Source organism: Ascaphus truei, chromosome 1, assembly GCF_040206685.1.
Source record: "Ascaphus truei isolate aAscTru1 chromosome 1, aAscTru1.hap1, whole genome shotgun sequence".
In the NCBI taxonomy this organism is placed as follows: domain Eukaryota; kingdom Metazoa; phylum Chordata; class Amphibia; order Anura; family Ascaphidae; genus Ascaphus; species Ascaphus truei.
This window is the reverse complement of record NC_134483.1, coordinates 290,277,657-290,302,532: the sequence shown is the minus strand read 5'-3', so window position 1 is coordinate 290,302,532 and position 24,876 is coordinate 290,277,657.

The window sequence follows — 24,876 nt, the reverse complement described above, 5'->3', positions numbered from 1 at the left end:
TTCTGGCAGCCAAGTGGCTTGACCTTTATTAGTGCGCCTGGTTACCCCCTCTCGGAACCACAGACTTAGAAATCGCCAGCTCATATACAGTGCATAAAATATATTTATATATATACCCTTATACACCATTTTAATAAAAAATATCACAAAATTCTTCTAAGTCCCTCGGGAAGAGTGAAAGACGCGCACGTTCATTTTCAGAGCTCCTAGACCTTCCTATAAGAAGTTAGCCAAAAAGTAGCTTCGAAAAACGCTTAGGTTAAGTTTCAGAGTTGCTTCTAATGTACCAAAGCTGGACTTAGACATAATTTCACTCTCACAACATTATGGCTGGTTGGAGACAGTCCGAACCACAAGTACCGGATCGATGGTTCTGGGCGTATACTGGGGGGACGGGGACGACTCCCATTAACCCCTGACTATACCGGGGATACGCTTATCACAATGCCTTTCTGGTCTGTGCTGAAGCAGGGCATTCTGGCAGCCAAGTGGCTTGACCTTTATTAGTGAGCCTGGTTACCCCCTCTCGGAACCACAGACTTAGAAATCGCCAGCTCATATACAGTACAGTGCATAAAATATATTTATATATTTACCCTTATACACCATTTTAATAAAAAATATCATAAAATTCTTCTAAGTCCCTCGGGAAGAGTGAAAGACGCGCACGTTCATTTTCAGAGCTCCTAGACCTTCCTATAAGAAGTTAGCCAAAAAGTAGCTTCGAAAAACGCTTAGGTTAAGTTTCAGAGTTGCTTCTAATGTACCAAAGCTGGACTTAGACATAATTTCACTCTCACAACATTATGGCTGGTTGGAGACAGTCCGAACCACAAGTACCGGGTCCATGGTTCTGGGCGTATACTGGGGGGGACGGGGACGACTCCCATTAACCCCTGACTATACCGGGGATACGCTTATCACTATGCCTTTCTGGTCTGTGCTGAAGCAGGGCATTCTGGCAGCCAAGTGGCTTGACCTTTATTAGTGAGCCTGGTTACCCCCTCTCGGAACCACAGACTTAGAAATCGCCAGCTCATATACAGTGCATAAAATATATTTATATAATATATTTATATATATACCCTTATACACCATTTTAATAAAAAATATCACAAAATTCTTCTAAGTCCCTCGGGAAGAGTGAAAGACGCGCACGTTCATTTTCAGAGCTCCTAGACCTTCCTATAAGAAGTTAGCCAAAAAGTAGCTTGGAAAAACGCTTAGGTTAAGTTTCAGAGTTGCTTCTAATGTACCAAAGCTGGACTTACACATAATTTCACTCTCACAACATTATGGCTGGTTGGAGACAGTCCGAACCACAAGTACCGGGTCCATGGTTCTGGGCATATACTGGGGGGACGGGGACGACTCCCATTAACCCCTGACTATACCGGGGATACGCTTATCACAATGCCTTTCTGGTCTGTGCTGAAGCAGGGCATTCTGGCAGCCAAGTGGCTTGACCTTTATTTGTGAGCCTGGTTACCCCCTCTCGGAACCACAGACTTAGAAATCGCCAGCTCATATACAGTGCATAAAATATATTTATATATATACCCTTATACACCATTTTAATAAAAAATATCAGAAAATTCTTCTAAGTCCCTCGGGAAGAGTGAAAGACGCGCACGTTCATTTTCAGAGCTCCTAGACCTTCCTATAAGAAGTTAGCCAAAAAGTAGCTTCGAAAAACGCTTAGGTTAAGTTTCAGAGTTGCTTCTAATGTACCAAAGCTGGATTTAGACATAATTTCACTCTCACAACATTATGGCTGGTTGGAGACAGTCCGAACCACAAGTACCGGATCGATGGTTCTGGGCGTATACTGGGGGGACGGGGACGACTCCCATTAATCCCTGACTATAGTGGGGATACGCTTATCACAATGCCTTTCTGGTCTGTGCTGAAGCAGGGCATTCTGGCAGCCAAGTGGCTTGACCATTATTAGTGAGCCTGGTTACCCCCTCTCGGAACCACAGACTTAGAAATCGCAAGCTCATATACAGTGCATAAAATATATTTATATAATAATATTTATATATATACCCTTATACACCATTTTAATAAAAAATATCACAAAATTCTTCTAAGTCCCTCGGGAAGAGTGAAAGACGCGCACGTTCATTTTCAGAGCTCCTAGACCTTCCTATAAGAAGTTAGCCAAAAAGTAGCTTCGAAAAACGCTTAGGTTAAGTTTCAGAGTTGCTTCTAATGTACCAAAGCTGGACTTAGACATAATTTCACTCTCACAACATTATGGCTGGTTGGAGACAGTCCGAACCACAAGTACCGGGTCCATGGTTCTGGGCGTATACTGGGGGGACGGGGACGACTCCCATTAACCCCTGACTATACCGGGGATACGCTTATCACAATGCCTTTCTGGTCTGTGCTGAAGCAGGGCATTCTGGCAGCCAAGTGGCTTGACCATTATTAGTGAGCCTGGTTACCCCCTCTCGGAACCACAGACTTAGAAATCGCCAGCTCATATACAGTGCATAAAATATATTTATATATATACCCTTATACACCATTTTAATAAAAAATATCACAAAATTCTTCTAAGTCCCTCGGGAAGAGTGAAAGACGCGCACGTTCATTTTCAGAGCTCCTAGACCTTCCTATAAGAAGTTAGCCAAAAAGTAGCTTCGAAAAACGCTTAGGTTAAGTTTCAGAGTTGCTTCTAATGTACCAAAGCTGGACTTAGACATAATTTCACTCTCACAACATTATGGCTGGTTGGAGACAGTCCGAACCACAAGTACCGGATCGATGGTTCTGGGCGTATACTAGGGGGACGGGGACGACTCCCATTAATCCCTGACTATACCGGGGATACGCTTATCACAATGCCTTTCTGGTCTGTGCTGAAGCAGGGCATTCTGGCAGCCAAGTGGCTTGACCATTATTAGTGAGCCTGGTTACCCCCTCTCGGAACCACAGACTTAGAAATCGCCAGCTCATATACAGTGCATAAAATATATTTATATAATATATTTATATATATACCCTTATACACCATTTTAATAAAAAATATCACAAAATTCTTCTAAGTCCCTCGGGAAGAGTGAAAGACGCGCACGTTCATTTTCAGAGCTCCTAGACCTTCCTATAAGAAGTTAGCCAAAAAGTAGCTTCGAAAAACGCTTAGGTTAAGTTTCAGAGTTGCTTCTAATGTACCAAAGCTGGACTTAGACATAATTTCACTCTCACAACATTATGGCTGGTTGGAGACAGTCCGAACCACAAGTACCGGATCGATGGTTCTGGGCGTATACTAGGGGGACGGGGACGACTCCCATTAATCCCTGACTATACCGGGGATACGCTTATCACAATGCCTTTCTGGTCTGTGCTGAAGCAGGGCATTCTGGCAGCCAAGTGGCTTGACCATTATTAGTGAGCCTGGTTACCCCCTCTCGGAACCACAGACTTAGAAATCGCCAGCTCATATACAGTGCATAAAATATATTTATATAATATATTTATATATATACCCTTATACACCATTTTAATAAAAAATATCACAAAATTCTTCTAAGTCCCTCGGGAAGAGTGAAAGACGCGCACGTTCATTTTCAGAGCTCCTAGACCTTCCTATAAGAAGTTAGCCAAAAAGTAGCTTCGAAAAACGCTTAGGTTAAGTTTCAGAGTTGCTTCTAATGTACCAAAGCTGGACTTAGACATAATTTCACTCTCACAACATTATGGCTGGTTGGAGACAGTCCGAACCACAAGTACCGGGTCCATGGTTCTGGGCGTATACTGGGGGGACGGGGACGACTCCCATTAACCCCTGACTATACCGGGGATACGCTTATCACAAAGCCTTTCTGGTCTGTGCTGAAGCAGGGCATTCTGGCAGCCAAGTGGCTTGACCTTTATTAGTGCGCCTGGTTACCCCCTCTCGGAACCACAGACTTAGAAATCGCCAGCTCATATACAGTGCATAAAATATATTTATATATATACCCTTATACACCATTTTAATAAAAAATATCACAAAATTCTTCTAAGTCCCTCGGGAAGAGTGAAAGACGCGCACGTTCATTTTCAGAGCTCCTAGACCTTCTTATAAGAAGTTAGCCAAAAAGTAGCTTCGAAAAACGCTTAGGTTAAGTTTCAGAGTTGCTTCTAATGTACCAAAGCTGGACTTAGACATAATTTCACTCTCACAACATTATGGCTGGTTGGAGACAGTCCGAACCACAAGTACCGGATCGATGGTTCTGGGCGTATACTGGGGGGACGGGGACGACTCCCATTAACCCCTGACTATACCGGGGATACGCTTATCACAATGCCTTTCTGGTCTGTGCTGAAGCAGGGCATTCTGGCAGCCAAGTGGCTTGACCTTTATTAGTGAGCCTGGTTACCCCCTCTCGGAACCACAGACTTAGAAATCGCCAGCTCATATACAGTACAGTGCATAAAATATATTTATATATTTACCCTTATACACCATTTTAATAAAAAATATCATAAAATTCTTCTAAGTCCCTCGGGAAGAATGAAAGACGCGCACGTTCATTTTCAGAGCTCCTAGACCTTCCTATAAGAAGTTAGCCAAAAAGTAGCTTCGAAAAACGCTTAGGTTAAGTTTCAGAGTTGCTTCTAATGTACCAAAGCTGGACTTAGACATAATTTCACTCTCACAACATTATGGTTGGTTGGAGACAGTCCGAACCACAAGTACCGGGTCCATGGTTCTGGGCGTATACTGGGGGGGACGGGGACGACTCCCATTAACCCCTGACTATACCGGGGATACGCTTATCACTATGCCTTTCTGGTCTGTGCTGAAGCAGGGCATTCTGGCAGCCAAGTGGCTTGACCTTTATTAGTGAGCCTGGTTACCCCCTCTCGGAACCACAGACTTAGAAATCGCCAGCTCATATACAGTGCATAAAATATATTTATATAATATATTTATATATATACCCTTATACACCATTTTAATAAAAAATATCACAAAATTCTTCTAAGTCCCTCGGGAAGAGTGAAAGACGCGCACGTTCATTTTCAGAGCTCCTAGACCTTCCTATAAGAAGTTAGCCAAAAAGTAGCTTCGAAAAACGCTTAGGTTAAGTTTCAGAGTTGCTTCTAATGTACCAAAGCTGGACTTAGACATAATTTCACTCACAACATTATGGCTGGTTGGAGACAGTCCGAACCACAAGTACCGGATCGATGGTTCTGGGCGTATACTGGGGGGACGGGGACGACTCCCATTAACCCCTGACTATACCGGGGATACGCTTATCACAATGCCTTTCTGGTCTGTGCTGAAGCAGGGCATTCTGGCAGCCAAGTGGCTTGACCTTTATTAGTGAGCCTGGTTACCCCCTCTCGGAACCACAGACTTAGAAATCGCCAGCTCATATACAGTACAGTGCATAAAATATATTTATATATTTACCCTTATACACCATTTTAATAAAAAATATCATAAAATTCTTCTAAGTCCCTCGGGAAGAGTGAAAGACGCGCACGTTCATTTTCAGAGCTCCTAGACCTTCCTATAAGAAGTTAGCCAAAAAGTAGCTTCGAAAAACGCTTAGGTTAAGTTTCAGAGTTGCTTCTAATGTACCAAAGCTGGACTTAGACATAATTTCACTCTCACAACATTATGGCTGGTTGGAGACAGTCCGAACCAAAAGTACCGGGTCCATGGTTCTGGGCGTATACTGGGGGGGACGGGGACGACTCCCATTAACCCCTGACTATACCGGGGATACGCTTATCACAATGCCTTTCTGGTCTGTGCTGAAGCAGGGCATTCTGGCAGCCAAGTGGCTTGACCTTTATTAGTGAGCCTGGTTACCCCCTCTCGGAACCACAGACTTAGAAATCGCCAGCTCATATACAGTGCATAAAATATATTTATATAATATATTTATATATATATACCCTTATACACCATTTTAATAAAAAATATCACAAAATTCTTCTAAGTCCCTCGGGAAGAGTGAAAGACGCGCACGTTCATTTTCAGAGCTCCTAGACCTTCCTATAAGAAGTTAGCCAAAAAGTAGCTTCGAAAAACGCTTAGGTTAAGTTTCAAAGTTGCTTCTAATGTACCAAAGCTGGACTTAGACATAATTTCACTCTCACAACATTATGGCTGGTTGGAGACAGTCCGAACCACAAGTACCGGGTCCATGGTTCTGGGCGTATACTGGGGGGACGGGGACGACTCCCATTAACCCCTGACTATACCGGGGATACGCTTATCACAATGCCTTTCTGGTCTGTGCTGAAGCAGGGCATTCTGGCAGCCAAGTGGCTTGACCTTTATTAGTGCGCCTGGTTACCCCCTCTCGGAACCACAGACTTAGAAATCGCCAGCTCATATACAGTGCATAAAATATATTTATATATATACCCTTATACACCATTTTAATAAAAAATATCACAAAATTCTTCTAAGTCCCTCGGGAAGAGTGAAAGACGCGCACGTTCATTTTCAGAGCTCCTAGACCTTCCTATAAGAAGTTAGCCAAAAAGTAGCTTCGAAAAACGCTTAGGTTAAGTTTCAGAGTTGCTTCTAATGTACCAAAGCTGGACTTAGACATAATTTCACTCTCACAACATTATGGCTGGTTGGAGACAGTCCGAACCACAAGTACCGGATCGATGGTTCTGGGCGTATACTGGGGGGACGGGGACGACTCCCATTAACCCCTGACTATACCGGGGATACGCTTATCACAATGCCTTTCTGGTCTGTGCTGAAGCAGGGCATTCTGGCAGCCAAGTGGCTTGACCTTTATTAGTGAGCCTGGTTACCCCCTCTCGGAACCACAGACTTAGAAATCGCCAGCTCATATACAGTACAGTGCATAAAATATATTTATATATTTACCCTTATACACCATTTTAATAAAAAATATCATAAAATTCTTCTAAGTCCCTCGGGAAGAGTGAAAGACGCGCACGTTCATTTTCAGAGCTCCTAGACCTTCCTATAAGAAGTTAGCCAAAAAGTAGCTTCGAAAAACGCTTAGGTTAAGTTTCAGAGTTGCTTCTAATGTACCAAAGCTGGACTTAGACATAATTTCACTCTCACAACATTATGGCTGGTTGGAGACAGTCCGAACCACAAGTACCGGGTCCATGGTTCTGGGCGTATACTGGGGGGGACGGGGACGACTCCCATTAACCCCTGACTATACCGGGGATACGCTTATCACTATGCCTTTCTGGTCTGTGCTGAAGCAGGGCATTCTGGCAGCCAAGTGGCTTGACCTTTATTAGTGAGCCTGGTTACCCCCTCTCGGAACCACAGACTTAGAAATCGCCAGCTCATATACAGTGCATAAAATATATTTATATAATATATTTATATATATACCCTTATACACCATTTTAATAAAAAATATCACAAAATTCTTCTAAGTCCCTCGGGAAGAGTGAAAGACGCGCACGTTCATTTTCAGAGCTCCTAGACCTTCCTATAAGAAGTTAGCCAAAAAGTAGCTTCGAAAAACGCTTAGGTTAAGTTTCAGAGTTGCTTCTAATGTACCAAAGCTGGACTTAGACATAATTTCACTCTCACAACATTATGGCTGGTTGGAGACAGTCCGAACCACAAGTACCGGATCGATGGTTCTGGGCGTATACTGGGGGGACGGGGACGACTCCCATTAATCCCTGACTATAGTGGGGATACGCTTATCACAATGCCTTTCTGGTCTGTGCTGAAGCAGGGCATTCTGGCAGCCAAGTGGCTTGACCATTATTAGTGAGCCTGGTTACCCCCTCTCGGAACCACAGACTTAGAAATCGCAAGCTCATATACAGTGCATAAAATATATTTATATATAAAATATTTATATATATACCCTTATACACCATTTTAATAAAAAATATCACAAAATTCTTCTAAGTCCCTCGGGAAGAGTGAAAGACGCGCACGTTCATTTTCAGAGCTCCTAGACCTTCCTATAAGAAGTTAGCCAAAAAGTAGCTTCGAAAAACGCTTAGGTTAAGTTTCAGAGTTGCTTCTAATGTACCAAAGCTGGACTTAGACATAATTTCACTCTCACAACATTATGGCTGGTTGGAGACAGTCCGAACCACAAGTACCGGGTCCATGGTTCTGGGCGTATACTGGGGGGACGGGGACGACTCCCATTAATCCCTGACTATACCGGGGATACGCTTATTACAATGCCTTTCTGGTCTGTGCTGAAGCAGGGCATTCTGGCAGCCAAGTGGCTTGACCATTATTAGTGAGCCTGGTTACCCCCTCTCGGAACCAAAGACTTAGAAATCGCCAGCTCATATACAGTGCATAAAATATATTTATATAATATATTTATATATATACCCTTATACACCATTTTAATAAAAAATATCACAAAATTCTTCTAAGTCCCTCGGGAAGAGTGAAAGACGCGCACGTTCATTTTCAGAGCTCCTAGACCTTCCTATAAGAAGTTAGCAAAAAGTAGCTTCGAAAAACGCTTAGGTTAAGTTTCAGAGTTGCTTCTAATGTACCAAAGCTGGACTTAGACATAATTTCACTCTCACAACATTATGGCTGGTTGGAGACAGTCCGAACCACAAGTACCGGGTCCATGGTTCTGGGCGTATACTGGGGGGACGGGGACGACTCCCATTAACCCCTGACTATACCGGGGATACGCTTATCACAATGCCTTTCTGGTCTGTGCTGAAGCAGGGCATTCTGGCAGCCAAGTGGCTTGACCTTTATTAGTGAGCCTGGTTACCCCCTCTCGGAACCACAGACTTAGAAATCGCCAGCTCATATACAGTGCATAAAATATATTTATATATATACCCTTATACACCATTTTAATAAAAAATATCACAAAATTCTTCTAAGTCCCTCGGGAAGAGTGAAAGACGCGCACGTTCATTTTCAGAGCTCCTAGACCTTCCTATAAGAAGTTAGCCAAAAAGTAGCTTCGAAAAACGCTTACTGTAGGTTAAGTTTCAGAGTAGCTTCTAATGTACCAAAGCTGGACTTAGACATAATTTCACTCTCACAACATTATGGCTGGTTGGAGACAATCCGAACCACAAGTACCGGGTCCATGGTTCTGGGCGTATACTGGGGGGGACGGGGACGACTCCCATTAACCCCTGACTATACCGTGGATACGCTTATCACAATGCCTTTCTGGTCTGTGCTGAAGCAGGGCATTCTGGCAGCCAAGTGGCTTGACCTTTATTAGTGAGCCTGGTTACCCCCTCTCGGAACCACAGACTTAGAAATCGCCAGCTCATATACAGTGCATAAAATATATTTATATATATACCCTTATACACCATTTTAATAAAAAATATCACAAAATTCTTCTAAGTCCCTCGGGAAGAGTGAAAGACGCGCACGTTCATTTTCAGAGCTCCTAGACCTTCCTATAAGAAGTTAGCCAAAAAGTAGCTTCGAAAAACGCTTAGGTTAAGTTTCAGAGTTGCTTCTAATGTACCAAAGCTGGACTTAGACATAATTTCACTCTCACAACATTATGGCTGGTTGGAGACATTCCGAACCACAAGTACCGGATCGATGGTTCTGGGCGTATACTGGGGGGACGGGGACGACTCCCATTAACCCCTGACTATACCGGGGATACGCTTATCACAATGCCTTTCTGGTCTGTGCTGAAGCAGGGCATTCTGGCAGCCAAGTGGCTTGACCTTTATTAGTGAGCCTGGTTACCCCCTCTCGGAACCACAGACTTAGAAATCGCCAGCTCATATACAGTACAGTGCATAAAATATATTTATATATTTACCCTTATACACCATTTTAATAAAAAATATCATAAAATTCTTCTAAGTCCCTCGGGAAGAGTGAAAGACGCGCACGTTCATTTTCAGAGCTCCTAGACCTTCCTATAAGAAGTTAGCCAAAAAGTAGCTTCGAAAAACGCTTAGGTTAAGTTTCAGAGTTGCTTCTAATGTACCAAAGCTGGACTTAGACATAATTTCACTCTCACAACATTATGGCTGGTTGGAGACAGTCCGAACCACAAGTACCGGGTCCATGGTTCTGGGCGTATACTGGGGGGGACGGGGACGACTCCCATTAACCCCTGACTATACCGGGGATACGCTTATCACTATGCCTTTCTGGTCTGTGCTGAAGCAGGGCATTCTGGCAGCCAAGTGGCTTGACCTTTATTAGTGAGCCTGGTTACCCCCTCTCGGAACCACAGACTTAGAAATCGCCAGCTCATATACAGTGCATAAAATATATTTATATAATATATTTATATATATACCCTTATACACCATTTTAATAAAAAATATCACAAAATTCTTCTAAGTCCCTCGGGAAGAGTGAAAGACGCGCACGTTCATTTTCAGAGCTCCTAGACCTTCCTATAAGAAGTTAGCCAAAAAGTAGCTTCGAAAAACGCTTAGGTTAAGTTTCAGAGTTGCTTCTAATGTACCAAAGCTGGACTTAGACATAATTTCACTCTCACAACATTATGGCTGGTTGGAGACAGTCCGAACCACAAGTACCGGGTCCATGGTTCTGGGCGTATACTGGGGGGGACGGGGACGACTCCCATTAACCCCTGACTATACCGGGGATACGCTTATCACAATGCCTTTCTGGTCTGTGCTGAAGCAGGGCATTCTGGCAGCCAAGTGGCTTGACCTTTATTAGTGAGCCTGGTTACCCCCTCTCGGAACCACAGACTTAGAAATCGCCAGCTCATATACAGTGCATAAAATATATTTATATATATACCCTTATACACCATTTTAATAAAAAATATCACAAAATTCTTCTAAGTCCCTCGGGAAGAGTGAAAGACGCGCACGTTCATTTTCAGAGCTCCTAGACCTTCCTATAAGAAGTTAGCCAAAAAGTAGCTTCGAAAAACGCTTAGGTTAAGTTTCAGAGTAGCTTCTAATGTACCAAAGCTGGACTTAGACATAATTTCACTCTCACAACATTATGGCTGGTTGGAGACAGTCCGAACCACAAGTACCGGGTCCATGGTTCTGGGCGTATACTGGGGGGGACGGGGACGACTCCCATTAACCCCTGACTATACCGTGGATACGCTTATCACAATGCCTTTCTGGTCTGTGCTGAAGCAGGGCATTCTGGCAGCCAAGTGGCTTGACCTTTATTAGTGAGCCTGGTTACCCCCTCTCGGAACCACAGACTTAGAAATCGCCAGCTCATATACAGTGCATAAAATATATTTATATAATATATTTATATATATACCCTTATACACCATTTTAATAAAAAATATCACAAAATTCTTCTAAGTCCCTCGGGAAGAGTGAAAGACGTGCACGTTCATTTTCAGAGCTCCTAGACCTTCCTATAAGAAGTTAGCCAAAAAGTAGCATCGAAAAACGCTTAGGTTAAGTTTCAGAGTTGCTTCTAATGTACCAAAGCTGGACTTAGACATAATTTCACTCTCACAACATTATGGCTGGTTGGAGACAGTCCGAACCACAAGTACCGGGTCCATGGTTCTGGGCGTATACTGGGGGGACGGGGACGACTCCCATTAACCCCTGACTATACCGGGGATACGCTTATCACAATGCCTTTCTGGTCTGTGCTGAAGCAGGGCATTCTGGCAGCCAAGTGGCTTGACCTTTATTAGTGCGCCTGGTTACCCCCTCTCGGAACCACAGACTTAGAAATCGCCAGCTCATATACAGTGCATAAAATATATTTATATATATACCCTTATACACCATTTTAATAAAAAATATAACAAAATTCTTCTAAGTCCCTCGGGAAGAGTGAAAGACGCGCACGTTCATTTTCAGAACTCCTAGACCTTCCTATAAGAAGTTAGCCAAAAAGTAGCTTCGAAAAACGCTTAGGTTAAGTTTCAGAGTTGCTTCTAATGTACCAAAGCTGGACTTAGACATAATTTCACTCTCACAACATTATGGCTGGTTGGAGACAGTCCGAACCACAAGTACCGGGTCCATGGTTCTGGGCGTATACTGGGGGGGACGGGGACGACTCCCATTAACCCCTGACTATACCGGGGATACGCTTATCACAATGCCTTTCTGGTCTGTGCTGAAGCAGGGCATTCTGGCAGCCAAGTGGCTTGACCTTTATTAGTGAGCCTGGTTACCCCCTCTCGGAACCACAGACTTAGAAATCGCCAGCTCATATACAGTGCATAAAATATATTTATATAATATACACTGGCGACACACTTTATTCGAGTTCGGCTAGTCCCACGAATTCGGGTATACCCGGGTGTATTGAGGTTTGTGACTGTTTTCTGCCCGAGTGCATTGAGGTATTTTCCAAGCAGGGATTGAAGCATTTTATTCCCGCTGGCTGCAATACTGCACAGTATATATATATATACTGCATTACAATTCATGAATTTATGCCATCTGGTAGACACGCGAAGCATTGCAGCCTATTAAATCCTAATCATTATCATTTAACAGATCAGCCGCCCGTCAGCCAGGCATGAACCCAGGCTGGGAAGGCAAACGCAACGGGGCTTGTCAGAGGTGAGGAGCGGTGCATTCCAGGTATCTGCCAGGTACATACTGGGTATTTGCTCGAATAAAGTGTGTCGGTGCAGTATTTATATATATACCCTTATACACCATTTTAATAAAAAATATCACAAAATTCTTCTAAGTCCCTCGGGAAGAGTGAAAGACGCGCACGTTCATTTTCAGAGCTCCTAGACCTTCCTATAAGAAGTTAGCCAAAAAGTAGCTTCGAAAAACGCTTAGGTTAATTTTCAGAGTTGCTTCTAATGTACCAAAGCTGGACTTAGACATCATTTCACTCTCACAACATTATGGCTGGTTGGAGACAGTCCGAACCACAAGTACCGGGTCCATGATTCTGGGCGTATACTGGGGGGGACGGGGACGACTCCCATTAACCCCTGACTATACCGGGGATACGCTTATCACAATGCCTTTCTGGTCTGTGCTGAAGCAGGGCATTCTGGCAGCCAAGTGGCTTGACCTTTATTAGTGAGCCTGGTTACCCCCTCTCGGAACCACAGACTTAGAAATCGCCAGCTCATATACAGTGCATAAAATATATTTATAAAATATATTTATATATATACCCTTATACACCATTTTAATAAAAAATATCACAAAATTCTTCGAAGTCCCTCGGGAAGAGTGAAAGACGCGCACGTTCATTTTCAGAGCTCCTAGACCTTCCTATAAGAAGTTAGCCAAAAAGTAGCTTCGAAAAACGCTTAGGTTAAGTTTCAGAGTTCTTCTAATGTACCAAAGCTGGACTTAGACATAATTTCACTCTCACAACATTATGGCTGGTTGGAGACAGTCCGAACCACAAGTACCGGGTCCATGGTTCTGGGCGTATACTGGGGGGGACGGGGACGACTCCCATTAACCCCTGACTATACCGGGGATACGCTTATCACAATGCCTTTCTGGTCTGTGCTGAAGCAGGGCATTCTGGCAGCCAAGTGGCTTGACCTTTATTAGTGAGCCTGGTTACCCCCTCTCGGAACCACAGACTTAGAAATCGCCAGCTCATATACAGTGCATAAAATATATTTATATAATATATTTATATATATATACCCTTATACACCATTTTAATAAAAAATATCACAAAATTCTTCTAAGTCCCTCGGGAAGAATGAAAGACGCGCACGTTCATTTTCAGAGCTCCTAGACCTTCCTATAAGAAGTTAGCCAAAAAGTAGCTTCGAAAAACGCTTAGGTTAAGTTTCAGAGTTGCTTCTAATGTACCAAAGCTGGACTTAGACATAATTTCACTCTCACAACATTATGGCTGGTTGGAGACAGTCCGAACCACAAGTACCGGATCGATGGTTCTGGGCGTATACTGGGGGGACGGGGACGACTCCCATTAACCCCTGACTATACCGGGGATATGCTTATCACAATGCCTTTCTGGTCTGTGCTGAAGCAGGGCATTCTGGCAGCCAAGTGGCTTGACCTTTATTAGTGAGCCTGGTTACCCCCTCTCGGAACCACAGACTTAGAAATCGCCAGCTCATATACAGTACAGTGCATAAAATATATTTATATATTTACCCTTATACACCATTTTAATAAAAAATATCATAAAATTCTTCTAAGTCCCTCGGGAAGAGTGAAAGACGCGCACGTTCATTTTCAGAGCTCCTAGACCTTCCTATAAGAAGTTAGCCAAAAAGTAGCTTCGAAAAACGCTTAGGTTAAGTTTCAGAGTTGCTTCTAATGTACCAAAGCTGGACTTAGACATAATTTCACTCTCACAACATTATGGCTGGTTGGAGACAGTCCGAACCACAAGTACCGGGTCCATGGTTCTGGGCGTATACTGGGGGGTACGGGGACGACTCCCATTAACCCCTGACTATACCGGGGATACGCTTATCACAATGCCTTTCTGGTCTGTGCTGAAGCAGGGCATTCTGGCAGCCAAGTGGCTTGACCTTTATTAGTGAGCCTGGTTACCCCCTCTCGGAACCACAGACTTAGAAATCGCCAGCTCATATACAGTGCATAAAATATATTTATATAATATATTTATATATATACCCTTATACACCATTTTAATAAAAAATATCACAAAATTCTTCTAAGTCCCTCCGGAAGAGTGAAAGACGCGCACGTTCATTTTCAGAGCTCCTAGACCTTCCTATAAGAAGTTAGCCAAAAAGTAGCTTCGAAAAACGCTTAGGTTAAGTTTCAGAGTTGCTTCTAATGTACCAAAGCTGGACTTAGACATAATTTCACTCTCACAACATTATGGCTGGTTGGAGACAGTCCGAACCACAAGTACCGGGTCGATGGTTCTGGGCGTATACTGGGGGGACGGGGACGACTCCCATTAACCCCTGACTATACTGGGGATACGCTTATCACAATGCCTTTCTGGTCTGTGCTGAAGCAGGGCATTCTGGCAGCCAAGTGGCTTGACCTTTATTAGTGAGCCTGGTTACCCCCTCTCGGAACCACAGACTTAGAAATCGCCAGCTCATATACAGTGCATAAAATATATTTATATATATACCCTTATACACCATTTTAATAAAAAATATCACAAAATTCTTCTAAGTCCCTCGGGAAGAGTGAAAGACGCGCACGTTCATTTTCAGAGCTCCTAGACCTTCCTATAAGAAGTTAGCCAAAAAGTAGCTTCGAAAAACGCTTAGGTTAAGTTTCAGAGTAGCTTCTAATGTACCAAAGCTGGACTTAGACATAATTTCACTCTCACAACATTATGGCTGGTTGGAGACAGTCCGAACCACAAGTACCGGGTCCATGGTTCTGGGCGTATACTGGGGGGGACGGGGACGACTCCCATTAACCCCTGACTATACCGTGGATACGCTTATCACAATGCCTTTCTGGTCTGTGCTGAAGCAGGGCATTCTGGCAGCCAAGTGGCTTGACCTTTATTAGTGAGCCTGGTTACCCCCTCTCGGAACCACAGACTTAGAAATCGCCAGCTCATATACAGTGCATAAAATATATTTATATAATATATTTATATATATACCCTTATACACCATTTTAATAAAAAATATCACAAAATTCTTCTAAGTCCCTCGGGAAGAGTGAAAGACGCGCACGTTCATTTTCAGAGCTCCTAGACCTTCCTATAAGAAGTTAGCCATAAAGTAGCTTCGAAAAACGCTTAGGTTAAGTTTCAGAGTTGCTTCTAATGTACCAAAGCTGGACTTAGACATAATTTCACTCTCACAACATTATGGCTGGTTGGAGACAGTCCGAACCACAAGTACCGGGTCGATGGTTCTGGGCGTATACTGGGGGGACGGGGACGACTCCCATTAACCCCTGACTATACTGGGGATACGCTTATCACAATGCCTTTCTGGTCTGTGCTGAAGCAGGGCATTCTGGCAGCCAAGTGGCTTGACCTTTATTAGTGAGCCTGGTTACCCCCTCTCGGAACCACAGACTTAGAAATCGCCAGCTCATATACAGTGCATAAAATATATTTATATATATACCCTTATACACCATTTTAATAAAAAATATCACAAAATTCTTCTAAGTCCCTCGGGAAGAGTGAAAGACGCGCACGTTCATTTTCAGAGCTCCTAGACCTTCCTATAAGAAGTTAGCCAAAAAGTAGCTTCGAAAAACGCTTAGGTTAAGTTTCAGAGTAGCTTCTAATGTACCAAAGCTGGACTTAGACATAATTTCACTCTCACAACATTATGGCTGGTTGGAGACAGTCCGAACCACAAGTACCGGGTCCATGGTTCTGGGCGTATACTGGGGGGGACGGGGACGACTCCCATTAACCCCTGACTATACCGTGGATACGCTTATCACAATGCCTTTCTGGTCTGTGCTGAAGCAGGGCATTCTGGCAGCCAAGTGGCTTGACCTTTATTAGTGAGCCTGGTTACCCCCTCTCGGAACCACAGACTTAGAAATCGCCAGCTCATATACAGTGCATAAAATATATTTATATAATATATTTATATATATACCCTTATACACCATTTTAATAAAAAATATCACAAAATTCTTCTAAGTCCCTCGGGAAGAGTGAAAGACGCGCACGTTCATTTTCAGAACTCCTAGACCTTCCTATAAGAAGTTAGCCAAAAAGTAGCTTCGAAAAACGCTTAGGTTAAGTTTCAGAGTTGCTTCTAATGTACCAAAGCTGGACTTAGACATAATTTCACTCTCACAACATTATGGCTGGTTGGAGACAGTCCGAACCACAAGTACCGGGTCCATGGTTCTGGGCGTATACTGGGGGGGACGGGGACGACTCCCATTAACCCCTGACTATACCGGGGATACGCTTATCACAATGCCTTTCTGGTCTGTGCTGAAGCAGGGCATTCTGGCAGCCAAGTGGCTTGACCTTTATTAGTGAGCCTGGTTACCCCCTCTCGGAACCACAGACTTAGAAATCGCCAGCTCATATACAGTGCATAAAATATATTTATATAATATATTTATATATATACCCTTATACACCATTTTAATAAAAAATATCACAAAATTCTTCTAAGTCCCTCGGGAAGAGTGAAAGACGCGCACGTTCATTTTCAGAGCTCCTAGACCTTCCTATAAGAAGTTAGCCAAAAAGTAGCTTCGAAAAACGCTTAGGTTAATTTTCAGAGTTGCTTCTAATGTACCAAAGCTGGACTTAGACATCATTTCACTCTCACAACATTATGGCTGGTTGGAGACAGTCCGAACCACAAGTACCGGGTCCATGATTCTGGGCGTATACTGGGGGGGACGGGGACGACTCCCATTAACCCCTGACTATACCGGGGATACGCTTATCACAATGCCTTTCTGGTCTGTGCTGAAGCAGGGCATTCTGGCAGCCAAGTGGCTTGACCTTTATTAGTGAGCCTGGTTACCCCCTCTCGGAACCACAGACTTAGAAATCGCCAGCTCATATACAGTGCATAAAATATATTTATATAATATATTTATATATATACCCTTATACACCATTTTAATAAAAAATATCACAAAATTCTTCTAAGTCCCTCGGGAAGAGTGAAAGACGCGCACGTTCATTTTCAGAGCTCCTAGACCTTCCTATAAGAAGTTAGCCAAAAAGTAGCTTCGAAAAACGCTTAGGTTAAGTTTCAGAGTTGCTTCTAATGTACCAAAGCTGGACTTAGACATAATTTCACTCTCACAACATTATGGCTGGTTGGAGACAGTCCGAACCACAAGTACCGGGTCCATGGTTCTGGGCGTATACTGGGGGGACGGGGACGACTCCCATTAACCCCTGACTATACCGGGGATACGCTTATCACAATGCCTTTCTGGTCTGTGCTGAAGCAGGGCATTCTGGCAGCCAAGTGGCTTGACCTTTATTAGTGCGCCTGGTTACCCCCTCTCGGAACCACAGACTTAGAAATCGCCAGCTCATATACAGTGCATAAAATATATTTATATATATACCCTTATACACCATTTTAATAAAAAATATCACAAAATTCTTCTAAGTCCCTCGGGAAGAATGAAAGACGCGCACGTTCATTTTCAGAGCTCCTAGACCTTCCTATAAGAAGTTAGCCAAAAAGTAGCTTCGAAAAACGCTTAGGTTAAGTTTCAGAGTTCTTCTAATGTACCAAAGCTGGACTTAGACATAATTTCACTCTCACAACATTATGGCTGGTTGGAGACAGTCCGAACCACAAGTACCGGGTCCATGGTTCTGGGCGTATACTGGGGGGGACGGGGACGACTCCCATTAACCCCTGACTATACCGGGGATACGCTTATCACAATGCCTTTCTGGTCTGTGCTGAAGCAGGGCATTCTGGCAGCCAAGTGGCTTGACCTTTATTAGTGAGCCTGGTTACCCCCTCTCGGAACCACAGACTTAGAAATCGCCAGCTCATATACAGTGCATAAAATATATTTATATAATATATTTATATATATATACCCTTATACACCATTTTAATAAAAAATATCACAAAATTCTTCTAAGTCCCTCGGGAAGAGTGAAAGACGCGCACGTTCATTTTCAGAGCTCCTAGACCTTCCTATAAGAAGTTAGCCAAAAAGTAGCTTCGAAAAACGCTTAGGTTAAGTTTCAGAGTTGCTTCTAATGTACCAAAGCTGGACTTAGACATAATTTCACTCTCACAACATTATGGCTGGTTGGAGACAGTCCGAACCACAAGTACCGGATCGATGGTTCTGGGCGTATACTGGGGGGACGGGGACGACTCCCATTAACCCCTGACTATACCGGGGATACGCTTATCACAATGCCTTTCTGGTCTGTGCTGAAGCAGGGCATTCTGGCAGCCAAGTGGCTTGACCTTTATTAGTGAGCCTGGTTACCCCCTCTCGGAACCACAGACTTAGAAATCGCCAGCTCATATACAGTACAGTGCATAAAATATATTTATATATATATACCCTTATACACCATTTTAATAAAAAATATCACAAAATTCTTCTAAGTCCCTCGGGAAGAGTGAAAGACGCGCACGTTCATTTTCAGAGCTCCTAGACCTTCCTATAAGAAGTTAGCCAAAAAGTAGCTTCGAAAAACGCTTAGGTTAAGTTTCAGAGTTGCTTCTAATGTACCAAAGCTGGACTTAGACATAATTTCACTCTCACAACATTATGGCTGGTTGGAGACAGTCCGAACCACAAGTACCGGGTCCATGGTTCTGGGCGTATACTGGGGGGACGGGGACGACTCCCATTAACCCCTGACTATACCGGGGATACGCTTATCACAATGCCTTTCTGGTCTGTGCTGAAGCAGGGCATTCTGGCAGCCAAGTGGCTTGACCTTTATTAGTGCGCCTGGTTACCCCCTCTCGGAACCACAGACTTAGAAATCGCCAGCTCATATACAGTGCATAAAATATATTTATATATATACCCTTATACACCATTTTAATAAAAAATATAACAAAATTCTTCTAAGTCCCTCGGGAAGAGTGAAAGACGCGCACGTTCATTTTCAGAACTCCTAGACCTTCCTATAAGAAGTTAGCCAAAAAGTAGCTTCGAAAAACGCTTAGGTTAAGTTTCAGAGTTGCTTCTAATGTACCAAAGCTGGACTTAGACATAATTTCACTCTCACAACATTATGGCTGGTTGGAGACAGTCCGAACCACAAGTACCGGGTCCATGGTTCTGGGCGTATACTGGGGGGGACGGGGACGACTCCCATTAACCCCTGACTATACCGGGGATACGCTTATCACAATGCCTTTCTGGTCTGTGCTGAAGCAGGGCATTCTGGCAGCCAAGTGGCTTGACCTTTATTAGTGAGCCTGGTTACCCCCTCTCGGAACCACAGACTTAGAAATCGCCAGCTCATATACAGTGCATAAAATATATTTATATAATATATTTATATATATACCCTTATACACCATTTTAATAAAAAATATCACAAAATTCTTCTAAGTCCCTCGGGAAGAGTGAAAGACGCGCACGTTCATTTTCAGAGCTCCTAGACCTTCCTATAAGAAGTTAGCCAAAAAGTAGCTTCGAAAAACGCTTAGGTTAATTTTCAGAGTTGCTTCTAATGTACCAAAGCTGGACTTAGACATCATTTCACTCTCACAACATTATGGCTGGTTGGAGACAGTCCGAACCACAAGTACCGGGTCCATGATTCTGGGCGTATACTGGGGGGGACGGGGACGACTCCCATTAACCCCTGACTATACCGGGGATACGCTTATCACAATGCCTTTCTGGTCTGTGCTGAAGCAGGGCATTCTGGCAGCCAAGTGGCTTGACCTTTATTAGTGAGCCTGGTTACCCCCTCTCGGAACCACAGACTTAGAAATCGCCAGCTCATATACAGTGCATAAAATATATTTATATAATATATTTATATATATACCCTTATACACCATTTTAATAAAAAATATCACAAAATTCTTCTAAGTCCCTCGGGAAGAGTGAAAGACGCGCACGTTTATTTTCAGAGCTCCTTTATTAGTGAGCCTGGTTACCCCCTCTCGGAACCACAGACTTTGAAATCGCCAGCTCATATACAGTGCATAAAATATATTTATATAATATATTTATATATATACCCTTATACACCATTTTAATAAAAAATATCACAAAATTATTCTAAGTCCCTCGGGAAGAGTGAAAGACGCGCACGTTCATTTTCAGAGCTCCTTGACCTTCCTATAAGAAGTTAGCCAAAAAGTAGCTTCGAAAAACGCTTAGGTTAAGTTTCAGAGTTGCTTCTAATGTACCAAAGCTGGACTTAGACATAATTTCACTCTCACAACATTATGGCTGGTTGGAGACAGTCCGAACCACAAGTACCGGGTCCATGGTTCTGGGCGTATACTGGGGGGACGGGGACGACTCCCATTAACCCCTGACTATACCGGGGATACGCTTATCACAATGCCTTTCTGGTCTGTGCTGAAGCAGGGCATTCTGGCAGCCAAGTGGCTTGACCTTTATTAGTGCGCCTGGTTACCCCCTCTCGGAACCACAGACTTAGAAATCGCCAGCTCATATACAGTGCATAAAATATATTTATATATATACCCTTATACACCATTTTAATAAAAAATATCACAAAATTCTTCTAAGTCCCTCGGGAAGAGTGAAAGACGCGCACGTTCATTTTCAGAGCTCCTAGACCTTCCTATAAGAAGTTAGCCAAAAAGTAGCTTCGAAAAACGCTTAGGTTAAGTTTCAGAGTTGCTTCTAATGTACCAAAGCTGGACTTAGACATAATTTCACTCTCACAACATTATGGCTGGTTGGAGACAGTCCGAACCACAAGTACCGGATCGATGGTTCTGGGCGTATACTGGGGGGACGGGGACGACTCCCATTAACCCCTGACTATACCGGGGATACGCTTATCACAATGCCTTTCTGGTCTGTGCTGAAGCAGGGCATTCTGGCAGCCAAGTGGCTTGACCTTTATTAGTGAGCCTGGTTACCCCCTCTCGGAACCACAGACTTAGAAATCGCCAGCTCATATACAGTACAGTGCATAAAATATATTTATATATTTACCCTTATACACCATTTTAATAAAAAATATCATAAAATTCTTCTAAGTCCCTCGGGAAGAGTGAAAGACGCGCACGTTCATTTTCAGAGCTCCTAGACCTTCCTATAAGAAGTTAGCCAAAAAGTAGCTTCGAAAAACGCTTAGGTTAAGTTTCAGAGTTGCTTCTAATGTACCAAAGCTGGACTTAGACATAATTTCACTCTCACAACATTATGGCTGGTTGGAGACAGTCCGAACCACAAGTACCGGGTCCATGGTTCTGGGCGTATACTGGGGGGTACGGGGACGACTCCCATTAACCCCTGACTATACCGGGGATACGCTTATCACAATGCCTTTCTGGTCTGTGCTGAAGCAGGGCATTCTGGCAGCCAAGTGGCTTGACCTTTATTAGTGAGCCTGGTTACCCCCTCTCGGAACCACAGACTTAGAAATCGCCAGCTCATATACAGTGCATAAAATATATTTATATAATATATTTATATATATACCCTTATACACCATTTTAATAAAAAATATCACAAAATTCTTCTAAGTCCCTCGGGAAGAGTGAAAGACGCGCACGTTCATTTTCAGAGCTCCTAGACCTTCCTATAAGAAGTTAGCCAAAAAGTAGCTTCGAAAAACGCTTAGGTTAAGTTTCAGAGTTGCTTCTAATGTACCAAAGCTGGACTTAGACATAATTTCACTCTCACAACATTATGGCTGGTTGGAGACAGTCCGAACCACAAGTACCGGGTCGATGGTTCTGGGCGTATACTGGGGGGACGGGGACGACTCCCATTAACCCCTGACTATACTGGGGATACGCTTATCACAATGCCTTTCTGGTCTGTGCTGAAGCAGGGCATTCTGGCAGCCAAGTGGCTTGACCTTTATTAGTGAGCCTGGTTACCCCCTCTCGGAACCACAGACTTAGAAATCGCCAGCTCATATACAGTGCATAAAATATATTTATATATATACCCTTATACACCATTTTAATAAAAAATATCACAAAATTCTTCTAAGTCCCTCGGGAAGAGTGAAAGACGCGCACGTTCATTTTCAGAGCTCCTAGACCTTCCTATAAGAAGTTAGCCAAAAAGTAGCTTCGAAAAACGCTTAGGTTAAGTTTCAGAGTAGCTTCTAATGTACCAAAGCTGGACTTAGACATAATTTCACTCTCACAACATTATGGCTGGTTGGAGACAGTCCGAACCACAAGTACCGGGTCCATGGTTCTGGGCGTATACTGGGGGGGACGGGGACGACTCCCATTAACCCCTGACTATACCGTGGATACGCTTATCACAATGCCTTTCTGGTCTGTGCTGAAGCAGGGCATTCTGGCAGCCAAGTGGCTTGACCTTTATTAGTGAGCCTGGTTACCCCCTCTCGGAACCACAGACTTAGAAATCGCCAGCTCATATACAGTGCATAAAATATATTTATATAATATATTTATATATATACCCTTATACACCATTTTAATAAAAAATATCACAAAATTCTTCTAAGTCCCTCGGGAAGAGTGAAAGACGCGCACGTTCATTTTCAGAGCTCCTAGACCTTCCTATAAGAAGTTAGCCAAAAAGTAGCTTCGAAAAACGCTTAGGTTAAGTTTCAGAGTTGCTTCTAATGTACCAAAGCTGGACTTAGACATAATTTCACTCTCACAACATTATGGCTGGTTGGAGACAGTCCGAACCACAAGTACCGGGTCCATGGTTCTGGGCGTATACTGGGGGGACGGGGACGACTCCCATTAACCCCTGACTATACCGGGGATACGCTTATCACAATGCCTTTCTGGTCTGTGCTGAAGCAGGGCATTCTGGCAGCCAAGTGGCTTGACCTTTATTAGTGCGCCTGGTTACCCCCTCTCGGAACCACAGACTTAGAAATCGCCAGCTCATATACAGTGCATAAAATATATTTATATATATACCCTTATACACCATTTTAATAAAAAATATCACAAAATTCTTCTAAGTCCCTCGGGAAGAGTGAAAGACGCGCACGTTCATTTTCAGAGCTCCTAGACCTTCCTATAAGAAGTTAGCCATAAAGTAGCTTCGAAAAACGCTTAGGTTAAGTTTCAGAGTTGCTTCTAATGTACCAAAGCTGGACTTAGACATAATTTCACTCTCACAACATTATGGCTGGTTGGAGACAGTCCGAACCACAAGTACCGGGTCGATGGTTCTGGGCGTATACTGGGGGGACGGGGACGACTCCCATTAACCCCTGACTATACCGGGGATACGCTTATCACAATGCCTTTCTGGTCTGTGCTGAAGCAGGGCATTCTGGCAGCCAAGTGGCTTGACCTTTATTAGTGAGCCTGGTTACCCCCTCTCGGAACCACAGACTTAGAAATCGCCAGCTCATATACAGTGCATAAAATATATTTATATATATACCCTTATACACCATTTTAATAAAAAATATCACAAAATTCTTCTAAGTCCCTCGGGAAGAGTGAAAGACGCGCACGTTCATTTTCAGAGCTCCTAGACCTTCCTATAAGAAGTTAGCCAAAAAGTAGCTTCGAAAAACGCTTAGGTTAAGTTTCAGAGTAGCTTCTAATGTACCAAAGCTGGACTTAGACATAATTTCACTCTCACAACATTATGGCTGGTTGGAGACAGTCCGAACCACAAGTACCGGGTCCATGGTTCTGGGCGTATACTGGGGGGGACGGGGACGACTCCCATTAACCCCTGACTATACCGTGGATACGCTTATCACAATGCCTTTCTGGTCTGTGCTGAAGCAGGGCATTCTGGCAGCCAAGTGGCTTGACCTTTATTAGTGAGCCTGGTTACCCCCTCTCGGAACCACAGACTTAGAAATCGCCAGCTCATATACAGTGCATAAAATATATTTATATAATATATTTATATATATATACCCTTATACACCATTTTAATAAAAAATATCACAAAATTCTTCTAAGTCCCTCGGGAAGAGTGAAAGACGCGCACGTTCATTTTCAGAGCTCCTAGACCTTCCTATAAGAAGTTTGCCAAAAAGTAGCTTCGAAAAACGCTTAGGTTAAGTTTCAGAGTTGCTTCTAATGTACCAAAGCTGGACTTAGACATAATTTCACTCTCACAACATTATGGCTGGTTGGAGACAGTCCGAACCACAAGTACCGGGTCCATGGTTCTGGGCGTATACTGGGGGGACGGGGACGACTCCCATTAACCCCTGACTATACCGGGGATACGCTTATCACAATGCCTTTCTGGTCTGTGCTGAAGCAGGGCATTCTGGCAGCCAAGTGGCTTGACCTTTATTAGTGAGCCTGGTTACCCCCTCTCGGAACCACAGACTTAGAAATCGCCAGCTCATATACAGTGCATAAAATATATTTATATAATATATTTATATATATACCC